General features: G+C 39.9%; 1 long non-coding RNA gene across 1 annotated transcript in view; it reads right to left on the bottom strand.

Annotated features, from left to right (window-relative positions):
• Window positions 1-17,201, bottom strand: part of LOC131832454 (uncharacterized) — a 49,896-nt gene that overhangs the window by 7,828 nt on the left and 24,867 nt on the right. Inside the window, exon 2 of the long non-coding RNA XR_009354063.1 lies at window positions 16,418-16,604. This is a non-coding gene — a long non-coding RNA (uncharacterized LOC131832454). The remainder of the gene's footprint in view (window positions 1-16,417; window positions 16,605-17,201) is intronic.

The raw sequence follows: 17,201 nt of genomic DNA, 5'->3' as shown, positions 1-17,201 counted from the left end.
ATTTTAAGTAATCTCTATACTCAATTTGGGGCTCGAACCCACAACCCCAATATCAAGAGTCACACATTCCACCAAGTCAGCCAGGTTCCCCAAACTTAAGAGATTTTTAGATGGTAATTTACTTAGCACAATTTTTTGCTAGTCCTCAATTATAAAGCATTTAGCGGAGTCTCTAATAGCCTTAAACATAAATTATTTTTTGTGTGAATCTAAACTATCCAGGCCCTATACCAAAACATCAACTTAAGTTCTTTCCTTTGTACCCTTCCTTCAAATAAAGTAATTCGGTATCTTCCCCCAAATAAATAAAATTTCAAAAATAAATAAATAAATAAAATAAAGTAAAATAAATTCAGGACCTATGTTCAAGAAGAGGAAAAAAATAATCATCAGCCAAAATGTTTCTAAGTTATTGTCAGTATCTGCCTGCTTCCTCTTAAGGAAACGTGTAAACATTCAGGAGCATATCTCACTTGTTCTGGGACTTTGTGTCAGAGTTAAAAGAAGAAAACCTTGAGAAATATCTTTTCAAAAAGCTTAGGCAAAAAAGGTTTTAGGGGGGTGGTGCCTGGCTGGCTCAGTCAGTAGAGCACACTACTCTGGACCTCGGGGTTATGGTCTCAAGCCCCATGTTAAGTGTAGAGATTACTTAAACATAAAATCTTTTTTTTTTTTTTTAAGGTTTTTCATTGTATTTTCTTTCCTATAGTGATAGGCGGCTTTTAAAAAACTTAGTTTAAAATATTGAAACATAATATTGATAATGGACAAAAACCCCTTTTCCAAGTCAGTGTCTTTTTTTTCCTTATTACCCATACAACTTGAAATTTCAATGTTCCGAAAACATTCAGTTTTGTCGTGCTCTTCATCTCAATTATTTTCAGAGAAGGCAGTCTGGACATTTTGAACATTCCTCAGATAATTTCAAACAAATGAGTATCTATGTTTCATACAGGCCAGTTTTCAACTGGGGTGATTCTGCATCTCCCCTACCCTTGCCAAATTCCAGGGGACATTTGGCAATGTCTGGACAGTATTGGTTGTCATTACCAGGGGGAGAGGGGGAGGTGCTATGGGCACCTAGTGGGTAGAGGTCAGCGAGGCTGCTAGCCATCCTATAATACACAGCACAGCCCCTCTAACAAAGAATGGTTCCATCCAAAATGTTCATAGTGCTGAAACTGAGCAACCTTTAAACAGACATATCTTTGTTTCTCTTGATTTGAAGAAGGGGATGTGCCACAGGTCCCGTGGGGTGCAATTTAGCACACACACACACACACACACAGAGCAATTTGACACACACCCTTCCTACCATGTGCACTGTTGGCCCCTTAGACTTTTCCACCATAAATTCCTGCTTGGACTTTTCCAAGAGGCTCCTCACTGGCTTCCTGTTTCTACTTCTGCTCTTTCTATTTCATTCCGTCCCAGAACAGACAGAGTGCCTTAAGTGAGAGGTGGTTTCCCTTGCTATAGACCACAATCAGGTCAATATTTTCTGAGACCTTGAGGATCCACCTTCTGCCTCACTCTCTTCCCTAAAACACACTGGTCTTCTAGTTGCTCATTTTGTTCTCAGCCTTCAAGGTTTGCTTCCTTTATTCCTTCTTATCTTTCAGATCTCATCTCAGTTGCCAAAGCCTTCTTTACCCATCTGCACTAGATGAGCTCAATCTGCTAGGAACCCTCCCAGCTCCCCGTACTTTTCTGTTAACACTCTTCATAATTTGGAGTACATGCTTGTGTAAATTTCCTTTAAATATCATCTACCTGCACCAGCTGACCATAAGTTTGTGTGGGCGAAGTCACTACCTAATTTGCTTGCTGTCTACCTCATCTAGGCCCAGCCCAGTACCTGACATAGGAGTTCAACTAACATTACTGAATGAATAAATCCCAGGTTTTGCCTTTGAGGACAGTTGGCTGACACAACTGATGGGGTTGGAATAAATGTCTCTTATGTTTACCAACATACTATGATGCTTGCTGTGGAAGGGGAAACTCTGAAAGACATAGTTTACAAGGCAAAAGTTGACCTCAAGTTTAAACTGCTCTGCAAGATAAAAGAATTTACAAGGCTTGGAAACACAGACCACTTGGGAGAGAAGAGAATTGAGGTCTCAAAAATTTAACTAGAAGCAACATGCTGAGGAGACACAGAAAGTCTCTATGATAGGAATTAACTGCTAGATTGTAGGAGAGTGACAATAATGATTTTGAAGTTGTTTCCTGCACTGTGCAGCTCTGTAACCCTTTACTGTTAATACAGATTCCACTAAGAATAGAGCCTTTGTGCACTTGACCTTGTATCAGTGATGTTTTGTGAAATGGGAGTAAACCAGGCTGTGTCCAATGCTGGGAACAGGATGGAAAAAACACACTAGAGAGGGGCGGAGCCTGAGATCTCAAGAGAGAACCACAAATTGGAAAAGAATGAAAAGAAATGTAGTAAGCCCCTCAAGGGGAACTGAAGATATTGAGGTAGACACTGAGTTTTTCCTGTATTTATAAAAAGGGCTTGAGTTGATCTTCTGTCTATATTAGAGGTTGAGTTGCTCCTGAGCAAGTGACACCTGGAAACTGTCATCTGGGTTACATAACAATGTGGACTGAAGACAGATAGGATTAAATTAGATGATATCTAAGGTCTCTTTTTTGAACATTTCCCCTCCTTATTCTAACAGATTTAAAGGCTGAAGCATAAATCTGAGAATAACTGCTTTTAATGTTAATATTTGAATGTGTGTGTGTTTCCTCTGGCATGTCCAAGTATTACTTCTTTTGTTCCTCTAACACTCATCTGACAAACAGGCAAATGAAAATCACACTTAACCTTTATTCTGGAGTTCCCAGAAAGGTTTACAACTTCCTAACTACAAGTCACCAAGTGACTCACTATGGCCAGAAATGGGAAAAAGAGTCACAATTTCTTCACATCTAGCATAGTGATCACACACAAGCATGGGGAGCAGCAGGCAGAGGGAGAAGCAGGCTCCTTGCAGAGCAAACCCCATGCAGGGGTTGATCGCAGGACCCTGAGATCATGACCTGAGCAAAGGTAGACACATAACCAACTGAGTCACCCAGGCATCCCCTGATTGGTTTTGAAAGTGGTACAGTGCTAGGTGAAACGCAGGATGACATCTTAGTTAATGCCACCTCTGTCCTTTGTTTGCTCAATCCAGAGACACGTCCTTGAAATCTTTCTCTTATATTCTGTGTCTAATTTATTAGGAAACTTCCATGGCTCTGCCTTCAGACTATATTCATACTGCACCCGCTTCTCCTCCTCTTCACTGCTACTGACTGCCCTGGTCTATCTGAACTTTGGGACCTCCTCACTGTTAAACAGTGCTGAACTCCCAAACATTTTCCCCGCTTTCAGCCCTGCCCTCCAGTAAGATCCTCTCAACACCAAAGCCAGAGTGCTCTTTCACAAACAGAAGTGAGATCGAATCACTTCTCTGCTCAAACCCAGTTTATGTTCCCTATCTCGTTCACAGTGAAAGCCAAAATCGTGACAGTGGTGGATGAGGCTCCACAGTCTCTGGCCATCACAGGCGACTTCCTTCTCCCCGACCAGAGTCATCTGGCCGCATTTCATCACCTACTCTTCCTCTCCATGAATATTCCACACAGGCTCTGTGCCTTAGGGCTTCTGCCCTGGCCAGTCCCTCTGCCTGGAATCCTGCATGGTCATCTGCCTCATTTTCTTCAAGTGTTTATTCAAATGACAGGCTTACTGTGAAACCCGGTGTAAAATTAAAAATGGCTACTGCCCTGGTCTTGCAGAATCCCAGCTCTCTCTCTGTCCACTTTCCCATGTATGTCTTCCCGTGGGACTTAACACTGTCTGATATAATATATAATTTACTATTTATGTATTGTACTTGCTGTTTGTCTGTCTTCTCTACTGGAACATAAGCTTATCAGCACAAAATGTACTTCAAATGCCATACTGGATTGTTGATGAAACAAATTTGATGATGAAAGGAAAGAAAATGTGGTCCTAGTAACCCCAAGGAATGAGTGCAACTCGTTTTTAATGTCAGGAAGTTGTCCACAGAAGTATATAAAATGTACTATGATTGGGCACATCCATTTTTTGGCATGTCGATTTAAGTGTTGAAAATATTAGGAAGCTTGGTTTTCCTTCCCATGAATCACCAACATCAAAGCATAAATTGAAAAGCAATGAATATCATCACTTTAATTGCAGAATTCCTCATGTCAGCATAATACCCACATATCCTCTTTCCACTGGCCTTTGAGGCCCCCAAAGGAACAGGAACAGTTATAGAAAAATTATAGACAGGCAATTTTTTTCAGAACCCATCATCCTCCCTGTCTGCTCACCACATCCTTGAAAATTTTCTTCTCCCAGAGAACCACTCCACCGAAGCCTTATATCCTTGGGATAATGCAGAGAAACGTATTCAGGTGAGTGGCAGGAAGGATTCTATGAGCTGGCACCCCAACTCCTTCACGGGGGGGGGAGGGGGGGGCACGCATACCATCAGCACCTAAACCTTAAGCCAGGACACTATGCATCAGGATTCCTGGCACTCCAGCTATTCCAACTCAGAATCCCTGGCAGTTTTCATTTTAGCTTTTTCTAGTATATTTCTTAAATCACTCCGATTTAAGAATCGCTGTTTTAGTCTAGACTTTTCCTGATCTTTATCGCGGGTTCAGATTTGCCCTTCCCAATTCTCACTTCTTTATGTCTGATTCTCTGCCAAGGCTAATCTTCTGAGAGATGTTTAGGTGATAATTATGGATAATATTTTAATGTGTTAACTCCCAAGATCCCCTTCTCCATAACTATATCCAAAACCTCTCCACAAACTTGAAAACTCACTAACTTGGTAACCAAAGCCAGGGGCTGTCCTCCAGCAGCCTCACAGGGGAGCGGATTTTTGACAACCTCTCTCCCACTCAAGGCAATTTCTTGTTCTTTCATGTCCTGCTCTGGGTGTGTGATTAAGGGGAAGGATGCTTCTCTCTGTGAGAAATGGTTCTTCTTTCCAATGTTTTCTCACTTATGTCATATATTTAGAAATAAAAGCTATGTTCCTGTATTTCCTGTTTATGTTTTATTTTACCACCTACCAGTTTTGATTGAGACTGAACTGGAAAACCTTAGAGCAGCATAAATTAAATTTGACCTTGACCCTTAATTATATCCAATACTGACATAGGTAAGTACTTCTGGTTATTTCTTAGAATAAAGTGATTCTGAGAATTCCAATAGTCTTGTTTATGTAGCATTCCACTAAGTAGCAGGCGTTTTTAAAGCAAGGCTCCAATACAAATATTGTTGATTTCATTATTCAGGGTAGCTATGTTCTATGAAGTTGCCATGAACACTGAGTTAGTGAACAGTGAAGCACTGCTTCTAGGGAAAATACAAGGTTAGGTTCCTGCAAGGCTCTGGTCACAGTATTTTTGTCAGCTGATCAATACGTAACTTTATTTACGTATTTTTCTTTTAAAGACGACTTATTTAATAATGTCATGGCTGCCCACATTAGAATTCATGCCTCCTTGACAGATAACACAGAAGGCACATGCCAGCCTTCTTGCACTTCAGACTAGCACTTCAGGACTACACTTGGGGGCTGTTTGAAATAATAAAATCGCAAAAAAAAAAAAAAAAAAAAGGCAGAAAAACATGACACTAAATGGACCACAAAAAGGGCATTTTACACTATAAGAGCTAAAATAAGAAGGCATAGTGTCTCCTTGTTTGATTGCAGTTAGAAACATGTCCTTCAAATAACTCAATTTTTCACTACTCTGGACATACCGTGTCTGCAAACGACTGTGGAAGTGCCACAGGTATTGATTTTAGCATTATAAGTAAACTGTAGGAGTAGGCAAATTTGTAAATGTGGAATCCATGAATAATAAGAATTGACTGTATTTCAAGAATACAACGATAATAATAACAAAACAGCTACCACTCAGTGAGGGCTTATGTTGTGCCAAGGACACTTTTTAACTTAATCAATTCTTCAAACAACCCAAATTTACACCTGCAGAAATTGGAATTTAGTGAGATTATCTTTTTCAAGATCACCGCGCTCTAAATATCAAAGCAGAATTCAAGATTTCACTTAAGACCAGGCACCCAACTGGCTCAGTCATACAGCACACAACTCTTGATCTCAGACTGAATTTGAGCCCCACGTTGGGTATAGAGATTACTTTAAAAAAATAAATAAATAAAATTAAAATATATATATATATATATATATATATATATATATATAAATTCTATTTTTTAAATATTTTTTATAATTTTTATTTATTTATTTGTCAGAGAGAGACAGAGTAAGCACAAAGCACAGTCAGGGGCAGTGGCAGGCAGAGGGAGAAGCAGGCTCCCCGACAAACAAAGAACCTAATGTGTAACTCGATCCCAGGACCCTAGGATCATGACCTGAGCCAAAGTTAGATGTTTAACAAACTCAGTCACTCAGGTGTCCCTAAATAAAAAAATTTTAAATAATAATAAAATAGAGAAATAAATAATTTTTTAAAAAAGGATTTACTTTAAGACAACTTAAATATTCTAAGACATGAGACAAAAGGAAGGGAAGGAAGGAAGGAAGGAAATGAATGATTGATTATTCCAAGACATACAAAGTTTTGTTTGGTCTTTTTTTCATATTTAAAACCTAAATTCAAAAAAAAAAAAAAAAAAAAAAAAAAAAAAAAACCTAAATTCAAACATTATTAGTCTTTTTTTTTTAAGATTTTATTTATTTATTCAAAAGAGAGAGAGAGAGCACAAGTAGACAGAGTGGCAGACAGAAGAGGGAGAAGCAGGTTTCCCTGCTGAGCAGGGAGCCCAATGTAGGACTCGATCCCGGGACCCTGGGATCATGACCTGAGCCAAAGGCAGGCACTTAACAAACTGAGCCATCCAGGTGCCCCCAAACATTATTAGTCTTAAGTTAATAGAAGGAATTTTTTGATACCACTTTATATCAGTGGGAAAATCAAAGCACAAATTAATTACTAACTAGAACTTCTACTAAAATAAGTGGCAGGGCATCTGGCTAGCTCAATCGGTTGATTTTGGTAACGGTCATGATCTTGGGGTCCTGGGGCAGGCTCCACGCTCACTGGCGAGTTTGCTCGAGAGAACCCCACTTGCACGTGCTCTCTCTCTCTCTCCAAAATAAATAAATCTTTAAATAAACAAAGCTATAAATAAATAAATGGCATATGAGTTAATCTGAATTTGCCAAACTATTCAAAGATCTTACTAGAGTGGTAACACTTTCCTGAGGATATCTGAAGGATCACTGTAATCATAGCAGAACGTAAGCTTCACGATTTAGCACTTTTACTATAACAAAGTATTACATAACAGATATTGTTAGTGTAATAGCAAATCTGAAGTTTCACTAATTCCTCTGTCACTCCCATAGCACTTTTGCACCAATCTCTATTTTACCATATACTACATGGGACCATAATTATAGTCTCACATGTCCTACTGTCCCACAAAAGGGGTGCCTCAATGGCTAGGAGCTCATGTTACTCACTTTTGCATTGTCTAGTACAGTGCCTGACTCGTAGGAGGTGCTCAGTGAAAGTAGAATGGATTTGTAAATGAATGGCTGGATATATGGATTAATGACTGACTGAATGAGGTTTATCTACCATTATATATGCAGTCTCAAAGAGTGACAGTGGGCTGAATGTTTCTTATTTTTACTCTGTTTGTACATTTAACACATATTTCCTGAGCACTGCTACATGCCAGACACTGCACTGGACACAGGAGATAACAGTGCAAAAGATTAAAAAAAAAAAAAGTCCCTGTCATATGAAAATTAACATTTTTAATATCCTTAGTGGAGGAGAGGACACTAAATAAACACATAAATGACTTCAAATAGTAAACAGTGCAATGGAGGGAAAAACCCAACAAGGTCACGTGGGCAGCGTGATTGGGCTGGGGTGAGGGGGCTCCCTGAGTCGGTGACATTCGAACCAAGACCTGAATGGTGATGGACAAATGTGTCTTGCCAAAGTCAGAGGGTCCACCAACACAGCCCAAAACTAACAGATCTCACTTATGCTCACATCATGGCTAGTACAACACGTGGCCTCCACTGACTACAAACATACTGCGTAGTAGTAGTCTCCTCTATGCCCAAAAACAAAGGGAAGATAGATCACGGTGAACCAGCTAGGTCTACCCGTGGCTCAAAGGGAATGGCTAAACTATGGCTTTGCTCTCCGAAGATAATCAATATTGAGTATTTTGTATGGCTAAAGGAACACTGGTCCAGGCAGAGGGATCAGCAAGCAGTTGTACATTAAAGGAATGGAAAAGACTGGTGCACGGCTGGGACAGGATGACTGAAATGCAGTGTGGTAGGGTATGTGGAACTAGAGGACAAAAAGCACAAAGCGGGCCAAGTCAGGGAGTATGGAGTGAGATGCTGTTAGTATCTCTTTGCCTGTTATGTGCAGAATAGATTTCAAGGAGGAGTAGCACAAGGGGGGACAGTCAGGGGGTTCTGCACTAGACCAGATGACAGAGGGCGGTCACCAGGCCTGGCTCGGGAGGGCACCAAATAGGATGAAAGATTGTTAATGAAGAACAGATAGAACTTTGTGGTAAATTGGATGTGAGTGGGTAGATATAGATAATGCTCATTCACAGACAGTGCTAGCCCCTTGCTTTTCTTCCCATTCTTACTTTCATCCATAAAGAAGTCAGAATATATGCAATACTATGCTCTTCATGGTTAAGTTTTATGAATTGTATGAAATAAAGTAGATGAGACATGATGAGGCAGCAGCAAACAATTTTAAGCTTCAAAGTGAAATAGCTAGCTAGTTCTGGCCAAGCCAACTGTTATCGTTAAATAATACAGCATATTCCTGAGTTGGGATTTAAAAATATCCCTTATGATTCAGGATGCACAACTGCAGAGCATGAGTTGGTATTGAGAGTTTTCTAGAAATTACTTTATGATCGCCTGATGTAGTTCAAGTATTAGAGTAGCAATTAAATTTTACCAAACCTCTGCATTCACTGGCAATGCCAATTACATGCTACAAATGCAATTTCCTCATTCACTACAATCACTGGTGGCTTTGTAATTACATTTTAAGAGCAACGTTCCTAACCTTATTTTTAGAAATGCTAACCACAGTCTTCTATCCTTTTACATTTTGTATAGAAACATCGAGGTTATTTTTGCATAACATTTTTTAAATGTTCAAAGCTTTTAGTGAATGGAGATGTAGGCCAAAAGAAAAATTAGATGTATGCATTGGCTCTTAAGATATACTGAGGTTTGCGTTTGTGTTACGTCCTAGACAAGAATCAGGTGCAACAGGACTGGCTATTTGCAGTATGAACCACAAATATATGAGGCTGGACTGAAGCAGAGCTACTGAAGTATCTGTTTTGTAGTGCAATGTGACTAGAATTATTTAATATGCAAAAGAAGCTGAGTCATGTCTTCCATGAGGTCGAGCACCAGGGCTAAGCAGCTGTATGGTGTGATCACAAGACAAGACTCACAGTAAGTGGCTGCTTGTGATAGTTTGTCTGTTCTTCCCTACTTTAAACAAGGATTCCTCCAGTTCTAGATCGATCTATATACATTTTTCTGATGCATATTAAGCGCAATTTGCAGAAACCACTCCAGAAACATAGAGATGGTTCCAGACTGATCCAGAGACCCGCTAACCTTAACCTGTCTTGCTCTTTGCTTGTGAGACTGGCTAATTCTTCAAGTGAGCAGGAATCATTCCATTAAAAGAACATATTACTGCCTTAGTTGCCTGGATGGTACTGGTTAAGACTAGGCTGCTTTCAGTAACACTGCCTGTGGGAGGAAACCTTTTTTTACATATATAGTGAGGATCTAAAGGGCTTTACCAAGGTAAGAGATACAGTGGCTAGAGAAATGGAATGGCCAACAATGAAGAGGAAAAAAAAATTAGGGAAAGGGGACATTCCAAGTTTGGAGGACTTTGTTTTGGTTCTTTTAAGAAATTATTTTGCAACTTTGGGTTGGGGGGATTTTCTATCTTCCTCTTTTTTAGATTTGGAATGTGTCTCTATGAGGTAAGGACTTGCTGTAAATGCATACATCCATTTTCCTCTTTTTGCTAAGAAAATTCCCATTAACCGTGCTGCTGCTGCTCCCTTATTTTGCACCAAGTAAATGTTTAAATCTTTTAAAATAAACATGTTTCAGCTGACTGCTGGGTGAGATTCATTACAGCCGGGAGGAACTGAGTGGAACTGTTCAAGGAGACCTGGTTAATATCCCCATGATTTATGCTTGCGGTGGAAATTGCACTAATATTTACATGAAGGGCATGGTTTGGGGGCCAATGGCAAGGCCCGATTGAAGTGGGAATTTGCACAGTCAATGCCCACTAATGAAAATAGCTACAGTTCAGTGCCTTTTCCAAAAGCAGAATTAGGCCCTTCAAATGACATGTTATTTTCACATTTTTACTCTTATGCCGCAAACTTTTTCTTGCCATCCAATGTCTGCATTATTACTTTCCAAAACAAATTAAGCAAAATAATACTAAACTACTAGGCAAGTTTTAAAGAAAGTGTCTTGGTTTTTCTTTCTTAAGCTTTACCAATGAGGGAAAAGTCCTATTTTCTTGACATATATATATATATATATATATATATTTTTTTTTTTTAATGGTCTATAAATTATCTGCATAGTGTCTGAGTAACATTGTAGAACTGCATTTCTTGGTATTATAAACACATGAACGACTTCCATATGGGTGGAGGAGAAACGACACATCAAAAATTACACTGAAAATACAGTGGTGCTAAGGTTCTTGTGGATGTCCTCATCTAAGTGATGAGTGATCCAGTGGGAAATCCCTGACACTGAGTTTGCTAGGTTTCTACTTGTTCTTTGTTCTTGCTCTCCAAGTTCAAAAGTTCTCTCGTTTGGGAAGCAGAACATCCTGGAAGTCAAGGTACTCTTCATGCCACATGATAAAACACAGCTATATTTATTCCAATCCAAAAACCTCAATTTAGTACAAAAAGACTTCTGTATGTATCTGTATCTAGATATAGATAGCCAAATAGATACATAATTATTTGTGTTGTTTATTTTATGTATTTTTCAAGAATATTAGTGTTATAAGTCATACTCCCTGGATCTTATAAATAAAACAAAGCTGCTTCCTGGTTTCCAGTTAAGACTGTTTCCATCTTTTCCTGTTAGTATTTGTTTGCTACTTGTTTGCTCACTTTTGTCCTAGCAGAGAAGATGCAAATGTTGATGTCCTAAGAAAAATGCATGAGCGAAAAATCCAAAATTTCAGATTCTATCCACTTATTTGAGATTTTTTTCTGAGAGCTGAGAAAATTCCTTTTTTTTTCTGAGAAAATTCCATTCCACTTTGACTCCAACTCAGAGTCCAGCAATAATAGATCAGAGCAAAGCCTGAGAACTATTCTCCTAATCTGCAATTGAAAACCCACTACAGTATCTAAGTACTGCTCAGAAGATAAAGAGTACTATCATAGGTGACAGGTAACTGCAAGGCAGTTTCCTTTTTTAAAAAACCTTCGTGAGCTCTATATATGTGCCAGGCACGGATGGAAGCCCTTCGCTCATACTAATATTTTTAATCCTCAAAACTCAAGAAGCAGATAATATCATTTTTTTATTTATCAGTACTTTCATACTAGGCACTATGCTATTCCCTGGGGACAGAATGTGAACAAAACAAAGTCCCTGTTCTTGAGCAGAAGTACAATTCTTTTTTTTTTTTTTTTTTAAGATTGTATTCATTTATTCGTCAGAGAGAGACCACAAACTGGGGGAACAGCAGGCAGAGGGAGAAGCAGGCTCCTTGCTGACAGGGGACCAATTCTATGCTTAAACCTCTGCCCATACTTTTTTAAGTTCTGTGACCTTGGGCAGATTACATAACTTCTCTGTGCCTCAGCCTCTTTATCTGTAAAGTGTAGATGATAACAGTTCCCACTTTGGGAAGCTGATATGAAGTGATATGATATGAAACTACTGAGTTATTAGTTGTAAAGCTCTTAGAACAGTGCCTGGCAGATAGTAAGCATTATGTCGTGCATGTTCAATGTCAGGATCATTGTCATCACAAAGTGGTTCCTCTGTGTCAGTCACTTTTTAAAACATGGAACACATCCATGTAGTGGTAATAAGTGATATGAAGAAAAACCAAGTAAAAGAAATAGAGAAAGACTGAACACAGAAGTTGGGAAGGGATTCATTTTATATAGGTGGATGGAAGGAGCCTCACGGTGACAGTGACATTTGAACAGACACCTGGCAGCAATGAGAGATCAGATCATGGGGACCATGGAGGGGAGGAGTGGTCTGGGTGCAGGGAACTGCATGTACAAAGGACAGAAGCAGGAGCGTGTATCACACATTTAAAGAAAGCGAGGAAGGGGCACCTGGGTGGCTCAGTCAGTTAAGTGTCTGCCTTCAGCTCTGGTAATGATCCCACAGTCCCAGGATTGTGCCGGCATCACATTGGGCTCCCTGCTCAGCAGGGGGTCCGCTTCTCCCTCCCCATCTCCCTCTGTCTCCTCCACCCTGCTCTTTGTCTCTCTCACATAAATACATAAATATTTTTTAAAAGCCAACGAAACGGATAAAAAGAGTGTGATGGGAGATGAGGACAGAAAGAGCAAAGATGATGCCATCACCAGCAAGACAAGATGTTAAGTCTATCAGGTTTACTTCTTAGAAACTAACTAGCAAATTTCTGGAACTGGAAAAGAAACAAACTCCTCTTGGCCCAGACAAATTAGAGCATGACCACCAGGGCATTAGAATGTTAGGGCCCCTGCCCTGGGAGAGGTGCGAGCTTCAGTAACGTAACGTACAGTGCGTGTACAGGCAGGTCGTCTAAGGGCACACATGCAAACCTCTACTTGCCTTTTACACACAATGACAAAACTCTCTCTCTGAATATTTTCCACAAACCCCAAATAAAAGGAACCCCTTTATCCCTGCTCAGGGAATCGTGGCTGTAGAAATTACTCCCCATGATCTCCTTATTTGCCGCAAAGAAAGTTGCCTTTATGTAACAACTCCATCTAGTGTAGTCCGTATCTGAAGCTAAAAAGCGAGCACACATTAGTTTCGTCACAGTATCGCACACATTAGTTTCGTCACAGTATCGGGAAGAGCCTTGTATGAGATCTTTCTGTTTTAATCAGGACTTGACTCTGAATCAAGCTATGAGCCTTGGAACAGATTCCCAGTAACTTGTACCCATCTTCCCAAATGCAGGTTTTAAGTAACTAGGTGAAAAAAAGCAAGACATTTTTATCTGTTTTCCCCCTTCTCCCTCTCTCTCATGAATCCTGAGTAGGGGAACAGTAACAGGTATAGAGCATTCTCCCAAAAAATATGTGATGAATGAATAAGGTAAGAAATTCTGTTCTAAAGTAAAGACGGAAGCCAACACACCAGCTTCATTACCTAGTGAGGCAGTTGGTAGCTGCTGCTTTGGGTTCACCAAGTGGACTTGCTAACGTTGAACCCCAGCAGCAGGCAGAAAGCAGCTGATCAGTGCATCCATCAGCAGGGCCAAGACAGCCTGAGAAAAGACTGACATGATGACAGAGCAGGAGAGCGCGCCTGCTTTCTGCCGGCTGTCACTCCCCGGGGGGGGGGGGGGTGAAGCGCCACACATGGTTTCCTGTCCCACACTTGTCAATCCGTCTTCCCAGGAGCAGAGTATATAGAGACAGAGAGAAGCTTGGATCCTATTTAGGAATGACTCCCCCCATTCGGAAACTAAGAGGAGAAAAAATGTATCCCACTAATGAAGGAGACAGGCATACATTCCAGGGTCTGGAGTGGGTAGGACATTGTCTGCTTTACATTTTTAAAGGATTCCTTTGATTTGCCCTCCAGATTCGCTCTTTGCCCTCCTCAGGCTCAGTGCTCCGAGGTGGACAGGACTGGCGGAAAGGAGGGCATCAAAGAGCTCACGTAGTCTTATGGGGCGGGAGTCTTCTAGGGTTATAGGAGTGGAGTGAAAGGAGGAGAAGGAGAGTTTAAAACTAGACCAGTAAGGAGTTGGTTGTGAGAATTCAAGTAGATGGTGGTACACTGCACCCCGGAGCCGACAACAGAGATAGTGAGACATGGCTGGAGTCAGGATTTCATGCAAAGATAGAGCCGACAGGACTGGCTGATGCAGTGGATATGGGCTCTAAGAGGAAAGAAGTGTCAGAAAAGACTCCTCATTTTGCAACTATGAAGTAGAATGGTGCTGTTTAAACGCCAGACAGAGAACTGGCTGCGGTGTTTTCAGAGGTGGGAGGATATGCTCCAAGAATCTGCAAGATTACATTAGCAAGTTTTTTCCTCTTAGTATTTTCCTCTCAGAACTGTGATTACTAGAGCCTGTCTGTCCTGTGGCCTTCTGTGGCTTCTCCAGTGATCTCTAGCCTGTTGCAGATTTTTCTGCCAGAGGGAATGAATTTTTACCCTCTTTAATGAAAAAACCAAACCTGTACATATACGATGAAGCCTTTTTAAGAAAAAGAGGGAAAGGAAGTATTTAAAGCCAAACTGCCAATGGTTGTTGCAATTGCAAAACTCTTGATAACTGCTGACCCACGGAATAGAACCCGGAGTTTCTGAGCACTGTATCTTCCCAGTGGACCCTCTGGCCATACAAACTTCTGACTATTAGTGTCTTCATATGCTGAGCAAATATGTATAGTACACTCAGCAATACCTTAGGAATATACAGATGCACATGCATGCTTATGTGTTTGTGTGTGATGAAACCAAAACCAAAAAGATAGGAGCCAAATTGCTTGAACTATAGGTCACTTTTTATTTTCTCTTTGTATTTGTCCACATTCAGAGTTTTCTAAAACAATCGGTATCAGTTTAAGAAATGTTTTCATTTTAATATTAAATCTTTATATCGGGCCTTACCTGACCATCTGTCTAAAATAGTGATACATTTACCCCACCCTACTCTCACACAAATGCATACACACACTGCTTTATTCTTCTTCACAGCATATATCCTAGCCTGAAACGATATTATCTGCTTGTTCATTCAACAATAAAATTTAAGCTGAGAAGGTCTCTGCCTACCTCATCACTCTTTCAGTACCCAGAGCAGCACGTGGCACTTAGGATAGTGATCAGTAAACATTAATTCACAGACAGACAGACACACACATGTTTATTTTAAAGGTATTTTGCAGCAGAGATTGTCATAGTGATTCTAAAAAATCTACACCCCTATAGGAGTATAAATTGATACAAATTTTCTAAGGTAAATTTTACCACATACTAAAAAAAAAAAAGAAATCTAAGAAAAATCATGACCTCAATTCAGAGACACTACTTGTAGGGCTTAACAATAGATTCAGACAAACATTTATTTACAGAAGTGTATCTGGAGCATTTGTGTAATAATGAGAAGTGTAAGGAAGCTTAGTTAAATATATTATGAAAAAGCCATAAAAAAATTCATTATAGCAATTAAATTGCCATAGAAAGAGGTACACTATTATTAAATTTTATTTTATTTTTTTATTTGTTTTACAGACAGATCACAAGTAGGCAGAGAGGCAGGCAGAGAGAGAGAGAGGAGGAAGCAGGCTCCCCTCTGAGCAGAGAGCCCGATGCAGGGCTCGATCCCAGGGCCCTGGAATCATGACCTGAGACAAAAGCAGAGGCCTCAACCACTGAGCCACCCAGGCACCCCACTATTATTAAATTTAAAAAAATAGGTAACAAAGTAACATGTTCAGCAGAATTCCTCAGACATGGAAAAACTCGAAAATATTAATTGTGGTCATTTTTGCGTTGGGAGACTATAGAAGTTGCAGTTTCTTCTCTGTGCTTACCTACACATTTTTAAACATCTATAATAAACTCATGAAATAAAGTGTTGTTTTTATTTCATTTTTCAATAGTGTTAAAAATCATAAGCAATCCAAAATGGATTTCCTAAGGACTCATAACTATAGCATAGCTCAAAGTGGAAAAAGTAAAATTTGGAAGTCAATTAGAATCACAAATTTTTCTGAAAATTTTGTTACCCATTTATCTCAAGTGGAACGACATTTCTCTGGACTCAAAAGGGGACTTGTAGAGTTACCACCGTCTGACAACAGAAATTATTATTGTGAATAATAATTAGGGTAACAATAAAAACCCTGGAGGGTAAATACAGAAACCACAATTCCCCATTATTCTTGAATACAATCTACAGAGAGGATGGAAACAGGTGGTGTGGTCCTCTCTCAAATTCAAATTGAATGAACAGTAGTAAGCACCACTACCTGTCCTGGACCCTCTGGACCCATTGAGCCAAGCTCTGAGGAAACAGAATGTGTGAGCACATTACTCACCAGGAACTCTATATACTGATGCAGCGGAGAGAATCCTCATTGGACAAGCTGTCTGGAGTGCGGGCAGAAGGTGGCCTCAGAGGCGTTGAGTGGCGTTATGGACAGTATGGGTTACTTCCTTCATCTGAGCCGTGGGTTGCAAAAATGGGATCTGAAGGTTGGTATCAGTCCCGCAGACATGTAAGCACTTAAAAGAGCGGAAGAATAAAGTTTAAAATCTTATTTTGTTCTTTTCAGGCAGAACACTTTGCAGCTGGTCCAATTCACAGATTTTCATTCATGGCCTCCTTCAATTTTTGATTCTTGTATGTGAGCTATTCTCAGATTCCCTACTTGTAAGGTGATCAGCATTTGTCAAAGAAAAAATCCAGAGAACACTGTTAGTTCATGACCAACATGCCATTAAATTTTAATAATGGTAACTTCCCGCAGTTCTCAGGAAATAGCCACTAGATGGGATTTCCTCTGAGGGCTCTTTCTTAAAGCTTAGCCTTAAACCTGCTGCCGTTTATCTGCTGGGGATGAAAACAAAGAAACAAGAAGTAGCCAGTCAGTGTTAAGGAAAACAAGAAACAAAGCATAGTTAAGGTCTATGGGGCCAGGAGAGCAGGTATAGATCAGTTTCTGCAGGACTTCAGCAGCCAGGATATAAAAATTTGACTTTATTCTGACATTAATCAGACGTCCTTGATGGAGAGATAGAATAAAATTGTACAAGCAGCCTCTACATTTCAAAAACAGAATCCATTGATGAGAGTCCATTTTAAAGAGACGTCTCCAGGCT

Source organism: Mustela lutreola, chromosome 5 (assembly GCF_030435805.1).
Source record: "Mustela lutreola isolate mMusLut2 chromosome 5, mMusLut2.pri, whole genome shotgun sequence".
NCBI lineage: Eukaryota > Metazoa > Chordata > Mammalia > Carnivora > Mustelidae > Mustela > Mustela lutreola.
This window is presented reverse-complemented; position numbering and strand designations above follow the sequence as displayed.